Raw genomic sequence first — 24,096 nt, 5'->3', positions numbered from 1 at the left:
GCTTTTAATATATTAAATTACTTATTGATTTATAATATAATCAAATCGATATTTGACAAGTCGTCGTTTAATTAATTTACCACGTAGTAACATAATTATTAAAACGTCGTTATTGCGATTTATTACTTTTTAAATGAAAATCATATTACATATACACATACATTTTTTACTCAGACAATTGATTCTTCTCGCTTAAATTGGCAAAGTTCTCGGCTCTGTAGGCCATTAGCACGCACTCCAAGATTTCAATATCTGACCAGAGATATATAAAGAGTAGTTCGTCGAGTAGATACTCTCGGTCTTCTTCGGGGATGGGTTGGAGCCCCCGCATTGATGGAACTATTAGGTGAAACCGGATGCTTTTAAGCACGTACGCCGAAAGGTTTCCACGCAAGTCGAAAATAAACTACGGAACGAGGAAGCTGCTGTTACTCTTTTGCCAGTTTAGCAACTCGATCGCTGTCTGCCTTATAAATTTTCTATAGCCGGAGAACAAAATATACCTTCGTAGAGGAAAGTTTGCGCTTAGTATTTATTTTTTTCTTAGACAAGAATACCAAATAATTTTGTGAAAATGCACGTGTAAGCACTATTATTACACTCTGAATAATATATTACTATATTTTTGTTTTGACAAGCTAGAGAGCGCAAGACGAACGGTAATATTATATTTCGTATACTGTGTATGTTTTAAAATAAACATATGTATGCATAATGAAAGATATGTGCTATTCATGACATGCGTTAAGATTATAAAGCACATTGCTCTCTTAAAATAATAATAATTTATTTAATATCTAAAGGCATATATATATATATATATATATATATATATATATATATATATATATATATATATATATATATATATATATATATATATATATATATATATATATATATATATATATATATATATATATATATATATATATATATATATATATATATATATATATATATAAAATATAACCGTACTAAATCACTTCATTCGGATACTTCCGTTACCTACATTAATCTATAAGTTTGGTTAATGATTTTAAAATATAGTTATACTTTCGGAATTAAAGGCCAAGTGGTGTAACTATTGCATTAAATTAGTAGCAGTTTATTTTATAAAATTATTACGGAAAAATATTTGCAAATTTGAATTTTTCTCGAGTGGTCATTGACTTAATTGATTTATAAGTGAGCTCAGTAATGACTTGTGTTTAATTGGCGATGATTGATTACCGTCCGTCGAGTGATTAGTGATGTGACTTAGTGTTATTTTTTTTATATATTTGATCCCAAAAAAGCTTGAACAAGACTTGAGTTGACACAACTTAATAGTCAAGCGCTTTACAGTTTAGCTCCACCTCCAAATCCAATCCTTTGTAAAATTTTAATGGTTGCTGTACATTAATTACAAAGGATAGATTAAACAATGTTTATTTGATGCGAGGCCTATAGTTTGATTTTTTTAATTTGTTTTGTGGTAATTAATGGCAATTTAATGGCTTTCTTTGAGAATTTTTTTATGTTTTATAAGACAAAAGACCTTGTAATTTACAGTTTTTTAATGATAATTTTTTGCAACATTACGATACACAAAAACGAAATGCGTAAAAAAAACCTCATTATATTTTTTAAATCGTAATAAAATTATTTATATTAAATATGTTATTGTTTGTAGCAAAAAATGTTATAGGCTGTCTTATTAGCAAAGTTTTTTCAAAATCAACTTATATTGATAAAATAAATTATAATAAAAAAAAATTGGGAATTTTAGCAAGATACGAAGAATGATATTTTTTATTTAATTTAAATATAATATTGATTTAATGTTTGGTGTTTGATTTAATAATGCATATATAACTATGTTTTAAATATAGCTAAATAAATTTATATATGTAATTGACAATAACATACTGAAATAAATTCCAGAAAATAATATGTTATACTTCAATATAGTATATAGTTACTTTAACACATGTTTATATAAACTAGTAGCACAGTTTATTGCAGTATTTGATGAAAATAATTTCATATTATTTTCTCCAATTAAAAATGATCGACATACTATATTTAATATAACAACCAATTCTAATTATAATATATTGATATCAGCGTATCCATTCACAATGTGGTTATTAACTGTACAATATGCAGATTTTTATTCAAAATACTATATAAGTGTATAAAGCCCTATATATTGAAACGTCAGTGGAAAAAAGTAACTCACAATTTTGCACAAATGTTTGTCATTGCTGCTTTGTAATAATTTAATATTTTAAAATCTCAATCATAAATCAATAATAATCGAAATAATATATTTTCAACTATCGAATCATCTAATCTTAAGGTCAAAAGTCTTGTTACACAATGCTACATAAAAATGTATTTTTATAGAATGTTGCTGCAAAATTACTTTCCCTAACATGTTGAAAAATCAAACATAGCATTTCCATTAGGAGCATAATAAAAGAGTCATGTCATGCTGAATTACAAATCACGACTGTTCAATTCATCGTTAAGAGCAGAATATAAAACTGACAATGTGTTTTATATTTATATTTTACAAATAACACGATTTTTCAAGGCAAGTGCTTATAAGTTTATCCAATAAAAAATAACAAGCTTATGATTGTCGCGTTGTTCGTAGTTAGAAAAACTAAGCTCTATACTGTTGTTTTCAACACTATGAAAAAAAACGAGCTTTAAAAACAAGTGCGACACGTAAAAAAGATACACATACAATATTCAACGAAACATGAAATCGAATATATTCAACAAGAAAAACTGTGTAACATTTCGAAACATATGGCAGTGAAAGGTAAAACAAAGATCGTTTTTAATGCGCTGAACAAATGCGATTTACAACACTTTTATATAGAGCATATATCAAAAATTTAACAGCAACGCTTGTTTTGGCAAAATAAAAAAAAATCGCTGATTGTCAAACATTTTTCTTTCTTAATAATAATATTATAAACTAGGATTTATATTATCAAAAAAAAAATGTATTTTTTTATATGATTAAATTTTTTGTATCTAATCAGATATAAGAGATTTTATTTTTGTCTCACAAACATTTTTATAAGGTATTTAATTTGACAAAAAATATGCTTTTTTAATTATTTAATGTATCGTGTTTTAAAGAAAATAAATTGTATGACAACCGTTTACTAAACGTTTCTTATCATACAATTTTGAACTACTGTAACAACAGTTCTCAAAAACATAATTTAATATGATCCATTAAACCTTTAGATCAAAATTGTTTAATTACTTTTTTATTTGCTGTTTTATTATTCATATTACAAACCTTAAGTTGCATTAGACTTAATTCATAATTATTGTTAATATTGACTTTTTCTTCTCTATTTTTATAATATTATATTATACAAAATCATTACAGATAAAACAAAATGCAAGATCAACAAGTTATGCTTGTTTTTTAAATCATCACGTATATTTTAATTTTTTTTAATGTAAAAATATCTGAAAACAAGCATTGCAAATAAAATGAAAAAATTACAATGTAATAAACCATATAAGTACCTATATAAACTAAATCAAAGTATTAAGATGTATTTCACAATAAATATATGATTCAAGTAAAACTCTGTAAAAATTATTCTTTAGATTGCAATTAACGTGACAGTGATTAAAATAGATGGTTTTGTGTATATGTGTGTAATACAATAGAGGTGTATTTATGTCGCGCTTCATATTGCATTGTGTAAGTTTTCCTTTGTGATATATTTACCAGGGGATATGTTATTCTTGCACAGCACTCAAGAGTACAAAAAAATAATAAAAGAGTTGGTAAAATGTCATGGAACCGTACAAAAATTTCATGGAAAGTAAACACGTGTAGTGCATTTTCAGAAAAGACGTAACCGAAGGAAAAAATGAGGGCCATTATGAAGGACAAAGAACAATTCATCACGAGACGTGTGTGTATAGTATGTAACTTGTACCCACCGCCACGGCACGGTATATCATCATTTTAATTAATTAACGTGTTTATCTGAAATATGCGCACTCACCTGAATACACGAGGTGGAATATTACGTGCACACTTATCACATCACGTAATACGTGTGTGGGTGTTTGTGTATGAGGGTGTACATACATCTATTGCTACCTTCAGTGTGGTTTCCTTTTCATTTTGAAATATGAATAAAAGTAAACGTTTGCTCTAAACGTCTGCTTTAATAATTGCATGTTATTATGATAAAAGCATTTAATTAATTGGTAATTATTATTTCCTGTCAATAAGTTTATTAGTACGTGTTGAACAGTTAAAAATAATTATCCACTATGAATACATTGTTAAAACAACATAAAAAACGTTTGTAAATAGAGACTTTACCAGTAGATAAATATCAAAAATAAATAAATTATAAATACGACATAGAAATCATCTATAATAAAAAAATATATTTTAATTCAGCAACTTCTTTATATGTAATATTTTTTTATAATTTTTAGATGTATTACATTATTTTGATATTAAGTACCTTACCTAAGTTATTATTTTTTATTATTCATTAGCTTAATTATTTATAGAATAAAAGTTGACAAAAACTTAACGTGTAATTTAACAATTTTCAAATAAATTTTGGCGAGTCATCTAAAATGATTATGAATACAATTTTAACATATGACTTATGTTTTTACAATTATACTAATGGATGTACTCGCACGAAATGGTCTACATGGCATTTTTGGTTCAATGTTGAGTGTCAGAGCTAGCGGCGGACGACTAGATTTTAAAGCGAACATTTGCTGCCCACATTTTCTCTGAGAAATTGCAGGTGTCACATCAGTAAACACCTAAATGCAGATCATTAAACTTATTACGGTTCGGTAGAAGGCTTTTTCTATATCTAGAAAGGCCATGCCCGTATTTTTCAGATATTAATTGTTTTAATATAAACTCGGCAACTCTAGTAAACTAGTGTGCCGTCGAATGGCCAAATATAAAACCAAATTAAACACTTGAAATAATTTAATTTACTAAATGTAATAGTTTTTTTGAAATTTCACAGAGCGTTGCCAGAAGACTGATTGGCCAGTAACTTGAATCCAGCGTAGGATCTTTACCTATTTTTGGGATTGAAAATACCTTTGCGGATTTCCAAGAAACAATGAAATATCCAATGCGTAGGCAAGCATTAAAAAAATTGTTTTAGCATGATTTTTTTTATTTTATCTGCCCCGGGCTTTCCTGATTTTATATTTATGAACTGCTACCTTAATTTTATATGGTTTAATCAGAGAGTCTTTAAGAAGCATCTCTTCAAAAACGTCTTATGTAGCTGTAACACACAAAAATCCGTTTCGGCGTGTTTCATACATTTTGACTTTTCGAAATTCTTTGCCAACATTTTAGATTTTTCTATATCGGTTGTAGCTTTATTGTTTTTATCATCTTTATTGACGGACAAAAGTGGAATTTCGCAACTTTTGTGACGTATTGTTTTTCAGATACTGTTGTCCTTTGTACTGGCAGTTTCAAGTTTGCACGCCCCACGAAAAGTTCTTTAAGCTAGAAATTTGATGTATGATCGCGGCCGAGAGCATTAACTTGAGATTTTAACTCATTGTCACTGCTCTTCTGCTGGAGCTTACGCAGGCGGTTTTTGATTAAGATTAAGTCTAAAAAAAAGGCGTAATAAATTAAAGGCATTTTCAATTCAAATTCAGTCAAACAAACCTCATTTGGACTTTCTAATGATATAGAAAAAGTTAGTCAATTTTTAAAAAGTTACTATGAAAATTGTGAGAGCATTGAATTCAAAGACAGTTATCTGCAATAGCGCATCGGTATTTTTTGGTGAATGCATTGTTTACATATACAGATGTATGCGAGGGAGAAGCGATACATGCGCGTAAGAATATTCGTTGTCCCGCTTGTTCTTGTTGAAGCGGCAATGCTCATTTCAATGTGTCTCATCCGGCTATAAAAATAAATATTTGGGCCCATTTCGCACAAAATAAAAAATAATATATATGTAGTATCACAGTAACTGATTGTCAACTAATATATAGTATTATTGTGTTAGTTTAACGTCTGTGTGTTTTTGATAAAAAGTGGAAGCTGTGACGTACACTGCTCTATGGGATATGCCATGATATAATAATATATAAATTAATGACATTCAGTGTAAATGTCGCACGTACAGTTTTTTACAATTTATACTTAACTACATAAATCTCATGTAAATCAAATCGTATTTATTGAAAATATATGTATTGAAAGCATCTGTGTTATCGTCTAAAGCATTTGAAGATGGTTTCAATTTAGTACACTACTTATTTAAACTTGTTTTGATATCACCCACTATTATTTCTATCTGTCGAACAACAATAAAAAAACCTAGTAATTTTTTGGGATACATTAAGATTATTGCAGACAATTTTTCATAAAATCAACAAATTTAATGGAATACATCGTGATAATATGGATGGCTGGACAATTCAAGACTTATTTTGAACGTCTTTACTGGTTACGCCATTTAGTGAAATATACCGTGATGGTTTCATGTAAAGCTTATAAAATCTTGGAAAAATATCTTTTATCGTATTTTAAAGTGTCCTGTAAGATCCAGGCAATCGTAAAACTCACATGATCTTTAACATTTACCTATGAGGTTAACCATCCATTTTGAATGTCATTAGCTTAACGCAAAGAGATCACTATGTTTTTTTACATACGATGTTCACTGACTACCCACATGATTGGAAATTCCGTAATGTATGTATGTGAAGATGAATATTTTGATATTTCGGTCCGTAATTCGGAGAAAGAATAGCAATCCGAGACGAGAAAAAGTTACCATTGCCTGGTCATATGAATGTCATATCAACATGCTTATGTTAATTTTATTTTAAATGGTATATTTCAGTCTCTATAGCAGAAAAGTTGATTTTTTAATGTTAATACAAGAAAATTTAATTTAAATACAATTTCAATATACAGTGTTTGATATACTTTTTTTATCTCTATAGGCAAAAGAACAGTGTCCGTTTACCTCGGATTACCCCCTAAACGCACTTTAGATAAGATCATTATATTTTTGCGGCATGTAAATGTATTTTTTAATGTATTTCCCCTTAATAGCATAAAAGCGCGCACATAGACAAACACGCGCCTATTTTTTTCTGCAAAATTGCCATTTTCCGATAGAGCAGAGTAGATACGAGTAAAACACGCTCCGCTAATGTCGGGTCTCTGCGCATTCTTTGCGCTTTTTTCGGCAAAGAGAGAGAGAGAGAAAGACAGAATGAAACGGAATTTTGGAAGGAAAAAACGCGTAATGCGTAAAGGTGCGCCTTGGGAAAACTGGAAAAACTGGCGCGCTTATGTGCGCACGTAGGGAAAACATCTCCTTTATTTATAGAGGGTCTTGAGAAATTCATACGGAAGACGTATATTCCCTATGTTTTTAATGTACTCTAATGGCGATAATAAAAGACGAATCACACGCGTGCACATCCCTAAATATTTACATCTCAGTTCACCTACATACCTATATTGTGCGCAGAGGGAAAACTAAAAGAAAAGATAAGACAAAAAGCTTTCAGGTATTATAATAAAAAATATCGTATAAAAAGTTTATATGTTTAATAAAATTGCGCCTAAAAAATATTTTAGCTTAATATGTAATATTTACCTTGTGATAAATTTATTAGATTTTGTTTCCAATAAAAATATTTTTTATGTTCAATAAACTTATCAAAATTTAAAAAAATATTTAATAATATATTTAAGTTATTAATGTTTATTTAAAAAATCTTAACCATTAAATTTTATAACTATAATGTTTTTTTTTTGTTATAAAGTGAAAAAGTATATATCTTTAAATTCATGTTACAAATTTTTTTTTTTAATAACAAAAATGCAGTTTTTCTGGAATAGAATACAAAACCTATATGTACCTTAAAATATAGATCTAGCCGACTAATGCTTCAGTCGACAAAATCCACAAACAAAATAATAAAAATGTTTCTTGTAAGAAAGAGCGCTTAATATATTGATATATCGATACGTGGCTAAAATTCGCATATTAAAATTTTATAGCTTACTATAAATAGGTAAGCTAAAGAAATCAAATCCGATGGCGAAGTACAAAATTTATCATAGAAATTTAAAAAAAATAGTCTTTTAAATTACAAATAATATTTTAATTATTAAAAAAATCATATGCAATATAAAAAAAAATTTTAAATTTAATATTGTTATTATTTTTTAACCTATTTCGACCTTAAAAGATAAAAATATCTTATTAATTATATTTTTTACATATTAATAATGTTAAATAAATATTTCATAAACCTCTTTGAGAAATCTTGATTATCACAGATTGATTATCACGACAAGTCAGAGCAACATTGGTTTTTGTCAAAAAATGTGTGATTTTTTAAACAAAATAATTTTGATAAATGAAAATCGGGAAACAATAATTCGCTGTCGCCCAATTTAATATAATATGCATATGAAAATATAATATTTTAATGCTGGCTTTTAACAATGAAAACGGAGATTCTCACATTACTAATGCATTGCTTTACCTGTATGAACGTTATATATTTTAGTTTGTAATGGGTAACTTGAAAAAAAAAATAGTTAAAATCAACAGATTTTTAATTTATTTTTATTTAAACGCTCTTTACATTTCAATAACATGTTATTAGAAATATCAAAACACAAAATTTGCCAAAAAAATAACATAACTTTTAGTTTGGAATTGTGACAAAAAAAATCAATACATAATGTTTTATTTTTTAACCATTTTACATTAAAAGTCGTTTGCTATCAGAGTAATCAATCGGTCGTTTGGTTGAGTGCGCGTAATATAATCATGATTACAATAACTATAGCCAGTGAATTTTAACTAAAAATATCTTAATAATAATATTTATTAATAATCTATAAATATATTGTAAATAAATATAACATAACACTATAAATAATGTATGAATATGGACGTATCGATGATGTACTATCATAGTAGTGTGCTATTGACACGAATATATAACAAAATGGGCAATAACGAACTAACATACATATGTAAAACTAAATGCAGCATGTGTTAAAGCAAATAAGCAAATAGAAGAGCTCCACGAATTGTAGAGAAGCTAACTCTAAGGTGCTGTAATATCCCTTTAGAACAAGTTGAAGAAGAAAAAATATTCGCTCATGAAACTGAATGGACAGTTCAAAATAATAAAAATAAAAACTTTCGTAAATACCTAAAAAATAATAACAAATCAATAAACGAAACAGTATAAACCACCTCTAGTAATAATAATCAATGGTAAAAAATATGCTTAAATAAAAAATAAAGAAATAAACATTATAACCAATCTGATAAACAACGATCAAAGCAAAGTTGATGTTACATAAAAATCAAGATTTACAATCAAATACTGAAACCAGTATAGGATGTGTCAAACAGTGCCACATTAAAAATAAAGTATTACTAAGCATTGTAAATGCTCTGACACGTCGTGATTTAAGTGTCGAAAATGTCACCAGACATGAAACGTCAACATCGAGGCAGCAACCTCCTCATTGTAGACAACTTGAAAATACGGCCAAAGTGGGCTAAGCCCTTCGATCTGGTCTAGTTATCATTAATAAAACTCATTTACTATTAGTAATTGAATAGTGTAAAACAGAAAACGTTTGGACGCCAATGTTTTAAAACATAAATTAGCAAATATAGAGTAAAATTAATTTTAATACTATTTCTTTTATTTAAATAAAATACTATATAAAATATTTTTTTATCATACACGTAAATTAGTAAAAACGAATTCATTCAGGTGGAACGGAAATAAGATATTTCTGTGTTATCATGTCTCTCAGTTATAATTGCAAACGTCCCGACCTTTGATAATATAATATAATAGGTATATACACAGTATAATATAATATCACAGACTAAATTGTGAATTTAATTTTTTAACGTTTAACAATTCACTTACACTCACAATTTATTATCATAATATATATTAAAACATTAAAATGCTTAGTTTAGTAGTTGGTACGACGCGTAGTGGATTTGTGATATAATTACATATAAATATAAATTAGGTGACAGCGTACAATGTCGTTGAGTTATTAGTCTAAAATAGAATAATGGTAGTTCTTGAAAATGTCGTGTTTTGGTGCTGCACAATATGTTTCCTATGAGCGGCTTACATTAAAATATGTATATTTTCTTACACTTTACATGGTGTTAATGTATTATATATAGTTCATAGAGTTTTAGTAACAACACCTAGTTTAGTATCAACAAACAATGTGTTGTTATTATAAATAAATTTAAACTACAGTGCAAAATCACGATAGAATTTTTTATATATTTCAATAATTTAAACGACAAAGATTATCACAAAGTATAAATATAATTTTAAGATTAAGCCTAATAAATAACATAAAAATAAAATTGTGTTACTTTTGAATACTATTTTATATGAAAAAATAACATGTAAAGTAAATGACATACGTAAAACGTTTCAAACAAATCCTGTTATAATATTAGTTGAAATATATGAGATTTTTCGTTTATAAACGCTAACGTTTATTCGTATGGCATGTTATTTCTCGTGATACGTTTCACAATTGCAAATGACGGATTGACAGTTGGAAAATTCATTATTTTATTTTATAATACAGTTTGAAAATAAATATACAATATGAACCCTCTTTTATTGTATACACTAACAGTGTATAAACCAATACAGAGATTAATCGGCTCAATAACCGTTCGTATTGGAAAATAATAAAATAAGTACACGCAATAAAGAAAATCGGTAATGCCATAAATATTCTACTTTTTTAACCGTTAAATAATATATCATATTTTATTAATACGAAATATTTTTATATGCAAACATAAATATTTAATCCAATAATTTATATGTGTTATAAATTACGAAACTCACTATCAAGTTTTCCGTCCGTTAAATTTTAATATAATACATTTATTACGTGTATCGTGGGCGGATTAGCGTTATATTAAACCGATGTTTTCGCATCCCTTAACCAATATTTACACAATAAATCCATCGACATGTAAAAACACAATTCATATCTTCGGGACGTATATTGGATGCGGCTGGAAAAAAATCGCTTCACAATAAGCGATCGGACGTGCGTATGCGTACGTTCGTTATTTACTGGCGGGACAATTCCGAGTCGTCCCTTTACCGATATTACCGTCCCAGCGCAGGTAATAAATTATTAACGGTACATGAAACTCGACGGTAAAAGCCTACAAGTCTGGACAAATATCCTTGTTTCGCCGGACTTTGCCGAAAGACTTATGAAGCATATTCAATGGAGCTATCCTCCGAAAGGACGCTTTAAATTATGCCAGTATCAAAATATTAGCTGAATTTTAAAAACTGAAGAATCATACATTTTTAATAAATAATAAATGATGTATATTGATAAAAATATAAAAAGACCTTTGGAACTGCTTGGAGAATTTTCTTATTCGTGTAATATAATCAAATCACCGATCTAAGTCTAAGTCGGACGGACGTTGATAAATGAAACGATGCATTGATATCAATCGAATCGTATTTGAAATCTAAATCTAATCACGCCTTAAGGGTTTTTTTTTATGTAGCATTAATTTTGGATAAGAAAATGTTAATTTGGTTAAATATATAATAATTAAACTGTACAACTATTTTATAGATTTTTTTCTGCAATAAAAATAAAATATCTGTATTTTTTTTAGCTTATTAAAAATATTATTAAAACATAATTTATTATGCTAAGAACGAATTTTTAAGAAATTAAAAAACAATATTTTATTTAGCTGTCCTAGCTTATTTATTGTCCCAAGAAAAACTAAATTGCCCCTTCTTTCGACAAAAAATCAACGCATAACATTTAAAATAATACAGATAAGAAACCAAAATATTTTTATTAAAATCAAAATATAGGAATAAGGAGACATTAAATAGTTTTTCGTCTTTTGAGGGCTGGTTTTCTTAACTAACATTAATAGTATTGGGATGCATTAACTAATTATTAAAACTTAAGTCTGATTTCTAACATTTAAAAAACCTGGTTTGGTTCAGCGCACCAACCGGTTCATTTAGTACGGTGACCGACTGGTGACCAAAATGTCAATTTTTGCGTGCTGTTCATTCAAAACTTGTGGCATGCAAATCTAACCTAATCTGTTGTACCAATCTTCAGTGTTACAGCAATAACAAAACTGACCATCTGATCTGCAATATAAATTCTGTTGTATTCTGACTACTTAATATAAATTTTAACCCATGTAATATACATTCTGACGTCACCGAAAAATCTGAGCCTTAAATTTTAAACAAAGCTAACCTAACCGTTGAATATAAATAAAATATGTAAAAACGCCTTTTACAATCAAGAATAAAATTTAAAACCTAAAAAATGTAGGATCCGGTATTTACACACTCACTAGCTGTGGTACCTCACGATAGTGAGGTGCCGACATCTAGCATAAAAATCAATTGTCTCACATAAAAATTTATAAATCGGTACAATAATAGAGCAAAATCATCACAATTAAAGTGAAATCTGTTTACTACAGCTAAGCACCTCATGACCTTTCACCTTAAATCATTATCGTGAAAACATGAAATATCATTATTAAAACGGTTTTAATAACTTACAAATAAGGTGCACCACTGCATACCTCATTTAACTTGACTTCAGTTAGTAATATAAAGTTTAAAAATGTATGCTTTCCTGAAGAAAAATATGTGATAGACTTATGATATCTAACATTGTTTTAGGCATATATGCACATATGGGAATGTGAAAGAGAAATACGTATTGAATTTATTCTAAATATAATTGTGTAGATGAAACATGATAATAAAAAAATGTAAATCTTGCTCGCGAACATAATTATACTATGGCATTACTGTTGCTGGCAAAAAAGTATTTTTTTAGAACTAAACATCATTAGCTTTGTCATAAAATAATCTATAATTTGCCTAGCCGAGGGCAGTAAAAGTATTGTATTCATGACAGTCACTCGTGAAGTTATACTGCAGCTTTATTTGTACCTGGGGGCGTAGCTCAAATGGTAGAGCGCTCGCTTAGCATGTGAGAGGTACCGGGATCGATACCCGGCGCCTCCAAATTTTTATTTAATATATGGATAAATAATTTTTGTAGGTATCGTTGCTATAGATTTTAATAATAAATCGTATTTTTAATCTCTGGCTTTCAAGACTACCCATTTCTAAACCTTAACCTTTGATGAAATAAAATTTTATAGAAGAAACATTTTTAATAATTAAATCTTATATATGATATTAAACATAAATATTAGCTTAAAAAAATGTAGTGCTATGCTAATTGGAATATATTTAGTTTGAATACACAAATTTGTTTTTTTTTATTTTAAATTAGCGTGAATCTGGAATTTTAAAAAACAAAAAAAGAGCAGTTGCACTTTAAACAATAAAATTTGTATAAGAATATATATTTTTTTTGAAATCATTAAATATAATATTGTAAAAAAATAATTTGGATATAAACTTATTAATTTTATTTTTTATTTATATTTTTCAGTACTTTTATATGCGCGGAAATATACTATAAAAAAATGTAAATTTCGACTTACTAAGTAATAGGTTGTTACAATGCACTTTAAGACTGGTTTATGCGTTAGACAATCTAAACGCAACCCTTACCGCTCTTCATGGCGAAAATTAAGGTGTGTTCAGTTGCTGTTCCCTAGGAAACAAGACCGCACGGGCAACACGCTTTTCTAAAAATGTTATTGCAATACTTAGAAAAAAATATGTATTTTATATTTCACAAATTCTGTAAAGCGTCAAAAAGAGTTTCAAGCCTTGCGACCCGAGTTAAAAGAATGACAATCTCATAAACCTAAATTCTCTTATTATGATCCCGGAAAATTATTGAGAGATTTGTCAGAAAATTGAGAAAAAATATTATGAAACCTTTATCTAGGAATGGTCAAACATATTATATACTGTACCATAGGAAGAATATTTTTTTATGTATTGATTGGGATTTTACACTACAATTGAGCAAATCTAAATTTTTAGATAATGCATTCTTTTTAAAAGATTTAATAAGGTATAAATCATTTATAGCTATTCTGAATTTATATTTTTATTTAAACTTGTATTTCTTTAGTAATTAAAAAATAATTGGTTCATATCCACTTATTTTTTGTTTTTATATAAAAAACAGCGGTAAATATGTCAATATGTTTGATGTGACGAAATCGTTTCATTGTGTTATTTATTGCTTTTTTTTAGAATAGCATTAATGTATTCATGTTTGATACAAAAACCCCATTAAAATCTCATGAATGTAAATCGAAACATGATCAGCGCTTAAAAATATATACAATTTTTTAATTATTAATTTAATGATTGTCGTAAAAATAATTTAATGTATTATACGTATAAAGCATTTTCTCGTCTGTTTATATATATAGATGCTAATATTTCAATATCATTAAAATAATTAAAATTATAAATAATTCGTAAGTATACCATTATGCGTATTTTCTTAAATAATATGTATATTTAATGTGGGGAGATTCGTCTAATGGTCATCCGAAACGTTCGCCTTTAATTAAACGTTAAAAATGTATAAGCGAGCGAATCGTGTAGCATTACTTAATTATGTTTCCAAATTGAAATTTTCCTTTCTCGCAAAATCTCGCGTCCTTCGTCTTCGTCTCTCGTGCAACATCGAATAAATAAATGTTTTCTTGTGTATATATACATAGTATTTTTTTTATCTTGCGCAGCACATTTTTTTCTGCCATTCTGCGAAACACAATGAAATATGCATGGGGCCTTATTAATTTCGTTATCGTCCGGCCGAGAAATTTTATTAATCCGCGTCTCGGTTTCGGATAGAGAGACGGGGGCTTATTCCCGGGAAAATTTGCATAGGCTCTGCGTATCGAAATCGGGAAAAGTGCGGGTCTAATTGCCTCGGGCCCTTAATCATGCGAGCCTCTCGGTTATCAGCGCCATTGTGGGGGCCTCCAGTCGCAGGCACTAAATTTGACATTGTTCTCGAAGGCCCATTGTGTTAAATGAGCGTTAAGCAAGAATTTACGACACCTTACTTACTGTACTAGCCGAGGCCGAAACTGCGAGTTGTAAATTGCGCAGGGGCGGCTAAGATAAAACGCGAAAGTCATGCGCATGCGTAGAGTAATCTTCGAGTGTTGAGAAATCATCTTTGCAGGACTCTAACGATACTTTTTGATAAAGCTTTGTATTAGGTCAGTGAATTATAAACTTTATGTTAATACGTTCTATATTAAAAAAACAGCACTCCCTGATATCATAAAATAATGAGAGCACATTTTTTAAAAAGTTAAAATATGTTCATAAATAATTTTATTTTTAATGCAATCAGCAGAAAGCTTTTTTTACAAAAACAGGATAGATGTTTTTATTAAATATCAGCTAATGCCGTATATATATTTTTTGCATAAATTTAATAATACAAATAACAACAGTGCTTATATAAATTTTAAATATAATTCGCGACACATTATTTTAAGCAAATCATTAGCTATTGCCATAATAATCTTTACTCCTATTGTATGTGACTTTTACATTTTGCAAATTTGGTACAAACATTGGGTTTTGAGGCTGAATAAGTGTTATTTTGCAGAAAAATAAATGGTAGAAACGCTGATAACAGTTAATTTAAAAAAATATATAAAGTAATGTAGATGACATTATAAATGACAAAGTTGAAATGACAGGTCTTGAAAGTCACAGAGTCGTTGCTGGCATGTCATGTTGTATTATTGATGGCTGTGATTTTGATGGAACAGCTGGTATGTATCGTGATGTGTTCTTTTAATGCTCTTTAGACGATCCACTAATCTCTCTTGTGTCTTCTGGCTCATCATTGTTGATGTATTACGTAGCTTCTCTCCCTTTCTGTGATTAAGTACTGCATATTTTATAATGCTAGTTTGAGACAGCTCGTGCCAATCACATATGAGGATGTAGGTGAGCCAATTGCATCGCTTCATGGCCACAACCTAAAAATATGCCACGTTTTTAAAGAAACGGAATAAATGGTAACCATGAGTCAAAGAACAATAGTAAATTTTACAGGGTAAAATACATTGTCTAGCGCGCGTCCTTTCCAAACAAAGAGTATTTTTTCGGCGGTTATGTGTGAATAACGTCTCAAAACGGATGTGCTAGTATGTGCTCCGTGCAATATTTTTAATTAATAATGCATTTACTGAGATTTCTCTCCCATTGTGTGTGTGGCTGCATTTTCGAGACGTGTTAGCCTCTCCTTTATTTAATTTGACATGTCGATAAAGTTGCTTTTAAATTATAAGAAATTGTACATGTGTTAGGAACCCCGTACATTACTTATTAAAATATGCTCTATTTTTAGAAATGGTCCTTATTAAAACAAATTTTTAATGAAGCTCTTGATTTTAAAACGTGTGACTTATTTATAACGTCGCTTTGATTATTAAATTTTGTATTAAAAAAAAGTTTAAATGTAATATAAGGTAAAGATCAGGGGTGATAAAAAAAATTATATTCAACCATTTTGATCCATGTCTGTTATCCAACATGGGATGTTTTATAATTATATATGCATTGTTTTAATTTTCTAACAATATGATTTTGCTGTAATAGTATGCCTAGGTTGATAAAACTATCGATTAATAATTCTCACAGAATACAACAAAACTTTAAACCTAATCTAACCATTGTCCATCTCTTTATTGTAGTAATTTTTAATCACATGTAATGATTTTTTTAAGAAATATTCCCTATTGTATCTGAGAACTAATGAAGAATAGATTTCGAAACGTTTCTGTTTTTGTTTTGGTACCCATTTTACCTATAGTATCCAGATGTCATAAAATAGTCAATGAGTGTCTAAATAATTTGTGAATTATTTAAAACTGTGTTTTTTTAATATTAATTTAATAAATTTTCTAAGATTATTTTTTTTAAATCAATGCCAAACCGTTCTTTAAATTGCAGTACCCTCGGCAAATCCAAAAATTTATACTTATTATTGCTTGAATTCTTATAAAATAGGATACGTAAAACTTTTTCGACACTATAAGGGCACAAAAATAAATAAAAATAACTGACTGTCTACAATAAAAAATAAAGAAAAAAACACTGCTTATGAAATTATTACAATATATAGAATTTTACTACTAATATCTTATTTAAAGCACAGATATAATTTAATTCTAAAAAATAAATTAATATTTTGTATTGCTTACACCAGATTTAACATGCAAATTATTTAATCATCTGTTAATAAATTCCCTTTATAAAAATGTACGTTATAAGTTTTTAACAATTTATTCTACGATATTCATTTTTTGTGGTTCAGAATAATTTTTCGCCACCGATCATACGTATTCATTATTATTATACGGTGGACCGTGCAGCGATAGAGATATTTTCGCATAAGGATACCATTCCGGGGCCAGCCTCTTTCTCTTCTCTTCCGTTCCGTCGGCCATTATGAAAGAATTTTTCTGTGCAAAAAAATATTATTTGAAATATGGATATGTTAGGGTCTCATATCTGACCGGGTCATCGCGTTATGCTATCCCACTGCACAGGCAGAATAAGCGACCGCCAGGTTTATTGGGACAACTTTTTGAACCCTTTATCTTCGAGTAAATAAACTAAATTTCAAGATATTAAAGCCACATATATTTCGCAAGAGAATGGAATATATTTTTCTACCGTCGGTGGTTTACGCGAGTATTATACGACGGTTATTTTAAATATGACTTAAATAAAAGTCGCAAGAAATCTATATATTACTAGATAAACATACATGTTAAAATGATGTAATATTCAATCATTTAATATAAATAATAAAATACATTATTACGTTGAAATCAATTTTTTTTATTAAATATTATCATGAATAAATTATTTCATGCAATTTTTATCTAAGAAATATAGTAAGTATGTAACATTCTGTTGCACTTCTGCCTCTTGAATGTTTGTTTATTTTTCAAATTTCCTTGCAAAAACAAAGCACTTTCAAAGGCTTCCCGATCCTGATATAAAATTTTATCACATCAGGCCAAGGACGTCACGTCCGGTGACCGGATGTCGCGGCGCTGCCGATAAGTCTCTCCGCTTTGTATTCGGCGAGCTTTCAAAGCTCAAAGCTCCGCATTACAACCTGGCTCGCTCTCTAAGCCTATTTACTCATTTCCCGGCGAGTGCAATTCCGGCTGCATACGTGCTGACGACGTGAATGCTAATAAATCTTGTGCAACGTTGTACTACAACTTCGTCATACGGACGATAATAGAAGACTACCTGCAGGGTCTTCTCTCTCACTCCATCCACCAAGTCTCTGGTGCCATCTTTGATCTTGACGTGACTACGGACATATTGCAGGGGCTCAGATTTGCATTTAAGCCGCGTTCTGGCATATGATTTAAGTAAATTTTGGTCCAGGGGTGATAAACGAAGTTCTGGTAGCGGTGTTTCAATATTTGTGATGAACTAATATTCAATATTGTATACATATTTTTACTACAAGACCCTCAAAATCACAAAAATGCATTTGACACAATTAATCACCTTGGTAAATTATAAACAATAACTATTATATTAATAATATTTTTACTTCTAGCATCTTCTACATTATATTATTTATTTTCTTATCTTAAAGTTTTATAATAAACAAAAAATAAATACTATATATAACCTATTTATTTATTTAAAAAGTAAAAAATTAGATAGTTACAAATATTGATTATATTTATATATTAAAACAAATTATGTAAGAATATTTTAATTTAATTATTAATTAATTTGGTTCTCTTTTAGAGTACGCTCGGGATAAGGATACCGGTTTGTTATTGTGTGCGTGTACATGTATATGAGAGGGAGAAGCGATGTAGCGTGTACTTCGTTGTTTCGCTTTCTCTTTTAAGGACATTCGCTGATTCGTCAACGCTGGTATTCGTCATTAAATTGCAGTGTGGCACAGAAGTTCGATCTTCTCTAGTGATTTATTTTAAATAATTTTGTTTTGATATTGGGTTAACCCAGATATATCCACTGTCCCATGGGTAGGTCACTAAACTCGTGCCACTGTTTTTTATTTATAAATGAAATTTTAAGAGAACAAAATTTCTTGGGTTAATTGATATCAAGGCTTCAAATATACACTATAAGGAATTTGTTCTCTTACCCGTGGATTAAAATATTTTAACTATTTTTCCATTAATCCGTACGTTGTTGGTTTTTTTTACACTATTCTCTGTAAGGCTTAAAAAAATTATTATTCTTATCATTGCGCCAATTATATTTTTTTTAAATTTATTTAATGGATTCTAATGATTTAATAAAATCGTCGAGCCATTAAACAATCAGCGAATAATTTCTTTCACCATTTTATATCTTTTTGCTTTTGAAGAATAGCTAAAGACTTCATTATTTTTTTGACTAGTGAAAGATTTTGAATTTTGCAAATATTTAATTAATGACATCAATATCTGGTTTCTTTGATTATATAATATATTTTTAATTGTCCGTTGAAATTTCCAACTTAGCTCAGATGTATGTATGTTAAATAAACATATATTTTCTTTTAAAAAAAAAAAATTAAATATTCTGAGCGAAATTGTTTTGAGCCACACAGTTCACGCACACAATAACAAACCGGAATCCTTATCCTGAGCGTATTCCACATTTAATTTATATGAATTTCTCAAAATTGTACTTGGATAATAATTTTTATTGAATAACTAGTTCAGAAAAAAAATATAAATAATAATATTTATTAATTAAAATATGGGCTGTGCAACGGAAATTGCTTTTTTTTAAATATTGAAAATGTGATATGCTGCATTTAAAATGAATAAAGCGTCTGTGTTTTAAATGAAACACAGATGCTTTATTGTATTGTTAAGATTACAATATGTTGTTCTCTATTTAACATGAATAACGTGTAGGTTAATTATCAGGATGTAAAATATGTATAACTTATTTTAATGAAAAGTTTGCATTTCTTAAATAATGTTTTTCTAGAAAATGTGCTGCTTTCTGAGATATTTTGGTAAACAACCATGTAAAATTAAACTTGTATTAATTGTAAACAATGGGTCAACAATGTGAAAGTTTTGAATAAAAGGGTAATAATAAAATATGATAAAATGAAAATGTTTCTAAATACTACGCATTATTATGCTTAGCTCAAAAAATAATATTTGATTACGTGCTTATTTAAAACATTAAATTGCCGTTTCAGTAATTAGGTTTTTTTGCTATATATATTGCTGCTTTTTTTACTATATTTCCTACATACCGGACTGCCAATAGAGGATGAGACAAATTCTTAAGGTCCGTTCGACTTTGAAAAAAATCATAGCAAGGATATATGCATGAAAAAATTAAAAATTGACCTTAAATAATGAATCGAAACTACAGTTGCTTAAGATGCATTAACTAATGTATAAGTTCCTTCAATATGTATAAAAAATGAGCGGAACATTGCCTTCAAAAGCATTAGCTTTCTATGTAGTAATTTCACAATAAACATTAAAATTTTTGACGCGGCTCTGTTTGTGTTAAAATTTGTTTCCAAATTATTGTTGACTTTATTGCTTTTTGAACGTTTAAAAATAGTAGACATGAGAGGAAATATTCAACCAATGTAAATTTAGGTATTTGATCTAAAAATTCATATCGGACAAACATACATATAGATAGAATAAATCATTTTTATGTTTTAAATTGTGTTTTTTAATGAAAAGATTAGCGTTAGCGGCTACAATTCAAGAAAAAAATTAAAATAATTTAAGGGAGAAAAATAAAAAAATAGGATTAAATAAACGTTTTAATACATCTGGAAGCATTTAATGGTGGCTTTTGCCGGTGCTTATATTTAGATTTAAGAGTGCTTTAAGTACTAAATATTATTAAAATAATGTAGTTTTACGAAATATTATTTCATATAAATAATATACAATTTACTTATTTTATCAAATTTTAAACCTAGTTTTTAAACATTAGTCCATTACACATATAGCAACTATTTCAAGTTTTTACTTTTTTTATTCCAGACTACATTCTGAAAGGATGCGCGTCTGGTATTTTACAGCCTTTAAAATTTATATTTAATTTAATTTTGAGATCCTCTTGTTTTCCAGAATTGTGGAAATGTTCAAAAGTCACTCCGATTCATAAAAAGGGTCCCAAATCTCAGATTGACAATTACAGGCCAATAGCTTTGATCTCATCACCTGCAAAATTATTTGAAATTGTTTTGCATAAATACATTTTTAATCATTGCAGGTGTATGCTTTTCGACTAACAACATGGTTTCCGTAAATCTCGATCCACTGTCACTAATCTAATGGTTTTGTCTAACTATGTTTCAAAATCATTGGACTCTGATGTACAAGTGGACGTCGTATACACAGATTTTGAAAAAGCATTTGATAAAGTTAACCATGCTTTACTTGTAAAAAAGTTATCTAATTTCGGGTTTTTTGAAGATCTCATAAATTTATTCTCAAATTACTTGACCAATAGATATCAATTCGTCAAGTATAATAACTATTTTTCAGAACGATATAAGACCCCTACTGGAGTACTTCAAGGATCCAATTTGGGTCCATTGTTGTTTTTATTGTTTATTAATGACATAGAAACAGCAATAGAGCATTCAGATTTTTTATTATATGCAGATGACTTGAAAATTTACAAGAAAATGCATTCGATTTCTGATTCCCTCGACCTACAGTAGGATCTCAACTCTATATGGAAATGGGCTTGCTATAACCAATTGCCTTTCAGTGTAAAGAAATGTCACACAATTTCATTTTCAAGGTCGTTAACGCCGGCAAAATATTCATACCATCTAGGCGGATATTTTCTGGAAAGGTTTTCTTCAACTAAGGATTTAGGAGTGACTTTCGAAGAACGTTGGAAATTTAGCCAGCACATTGCAGAGACTCATAGCAAATCCTTAAAAATGCTCGGTTTTATCTTGAGAAATGCGCGTTACTTCAGGAATACTTTAGTATTGCGCACTCTTTATGATACTCTAGTCCGCAGCATACTAGAAACTAGCTCCATCATTTGGATCCCAGGCGTAATGAATCAATGTAATGAATTGAAGCTGGAAAAAGTACAACGTAAATTTCTTCGATATTTATACTTGAAGGAATACGGGTATTATCCGTTCTTGTTTCCTAGTGCTTTTATTTTGGGAGCCCTGGGATACGTTTCTTTGTCGACTCGCAGAAGTGTTTATGTAATTAAACACTTCTGGAAATTGCTCAAGGGCATCGTAGACAATCCTTCAGTGCTCGAGCAGCTTCAAATGTGGGCTCCTGAAGGTGGTTATAGTTCTCGGTCGCGTCCACTATTCTTGCCTGTTAAGTCTAGAACTGGAGCACTTGCCAACTCTTCTCTGGCCAAGGCCATTTATCTGCTCAATTCTGTCCATAGAAATATTGACATTTTCTCTTGCACATATGGAGTTTTGGTTCAGTTCGTATGGGACAATGCACACCTGTTGAGGTGATTTGTGTATGTTGTTTTGTCTTGTTTGTATTTGTGTGTATTATAATGTATTTGTACTTTTGACTATCGTGACGCATTGGGTTTTCCTGTCAGGTCACGATGGTTATAATTTTAATAAATCAATAAATAAATAAATAATGGAAATGTCGTACTTGTATTGGTATTATTTTCTATAGAAATCAAATTAAAAAAAAATAATATATAAATATAATATTTTGTATTTATTCTTTTTTTTAGTTATATATGTAAATATTTAACCATCTGGGGTATCTCAAAGCGGTGAAAGTTTGACGACCGTACATGTACGGCTATACCGCATAGAGAGTTAAAGTAAAATTTATTTAAATAAATTAAGTATACTATAATTTAAACGCGAATATAAAATTCAATGATGATATATTACATATTTGTTTTTTTATACACTAGTAACAAATATTTTATATGCTAACCCTGTCGATATTATGAAACATATAAAAATCGCTCTATTAAAACATTTTTATTATTTTACCATACAGACATATATAAATTAACGAATAAGCTCATTAGTAAGTATATACCGAGATTTCAAAGCTCATATTGAAATCCGTAGTCAGCTTACTACAAACGCCCCTCGCGCAATCCACCTTAATTAATTTCAATTTCACGACCCCTGCCAAATTATTATACGTGCGTTTGCAACATGATTTTTCCATTAGGGAACTATGTGTCTGTATGTTTATGTGCCTGATTGATGCCGAGGACAGGTCGGGTCGTTACAAATGGATGCCGTAAAGCGTCATAAAGCTGCCAAGAGCAGGCGGATGCACTACCAGATGTCAGTTGTTCGAAATTGCAACACAAAAGATCGTTACTTGAACGTGAACGATCGCGAACGGATCATGAGTACACTTCAATAACACAGAGAATGAAACATGAAATGCGCTTTAATTTAAATTCCGCGACAAGAATTTTTCAATTTCCGCATCCCAGAATGTCGCTAGTTTAATACAATAACGTACTACGTGCGTTCGATTGTCTATTTACTACAAACGTATTATGCATACAAGCTAAAAATAAGTATATTATTATATCATTATTTAAAGTATTTAAAACTATTTCATTAGGACCCGATGACCTGAAACATCTTATTGGTGAAACGTTAAAAAAATGCTAAATATACCATACTGACAAAGCTTAGATTACTTTCAAAGATGCATTAGATTATATAAGGCCTAGAGCTAATGTGTACATTATTTGAGAACGTGCCCGTCGAGAGCTCATATTTAACTTGGTAAAGGACGCTTTTAAAAACTGTGCCAACACCCGGCCCCCGTAGATTACCCTCTTGGCTTTCAGGTGCACGTAAAACTGCAGTTATTTATGCAAGTTACCTCGAAGGTTGCGGATGTGTATATACAGAATGGGTCAATATAGACCAGACGTGGCCAAACTTTTGAGGTCTGCGGTCAACTCTATATTTAAAAATCTACTTAGAATTTTCAATTATAGATCCTCTGCAATATGTATTAAATT

At 29.2% G+C, this 24,096-nt stretch overlaps 1 long non-coding RNA gene and 1 other non-coding gene across 4 annotated transcripts in view; both read left to right on the top strand.

The window, feature by feature from the left end:
- The window catches only part of LOC148236374 (uncharacterized), a 457,594-nt gene that overhangs the window by 220,337 nt on the left and 213,161 nt on the right, over positions 1 to 24,096 (top strand). The window lies entirely within an intron of this gene.
- TRNAA-AGC (transfer RNA alanine (anticodon AGC)) lies at positions 13,077 to 13,149 on the top strand. Its single transcript has one exon. It is a non-coding gene; the product is annotated as a tRNA-Ala (tRNA).

The sequence above is a fragment of the Plectrocnemia conspersa genome, unplaced genomic scaffold, assembly GCF_051122295.1.
Source record: "Plectrocnemia conspersa isolate PC_06_02 unplaced genomic scaffold, ASM5112229v1 ptg000003l, whole genome shotgun sequence".
Taxonomy (NCBI): domain Eukaryota; kingdom Metazoa; phylum Arthropoda; class Insecta; order Trichoptera; family Polycentropodidae; genus Plectrocnemia; species Plectrocnemia conspersa.
Note: the sequence above shows the minus strand (reverse complement) of the source record. Positions and strands in the feature narration are given on the sequence as shown.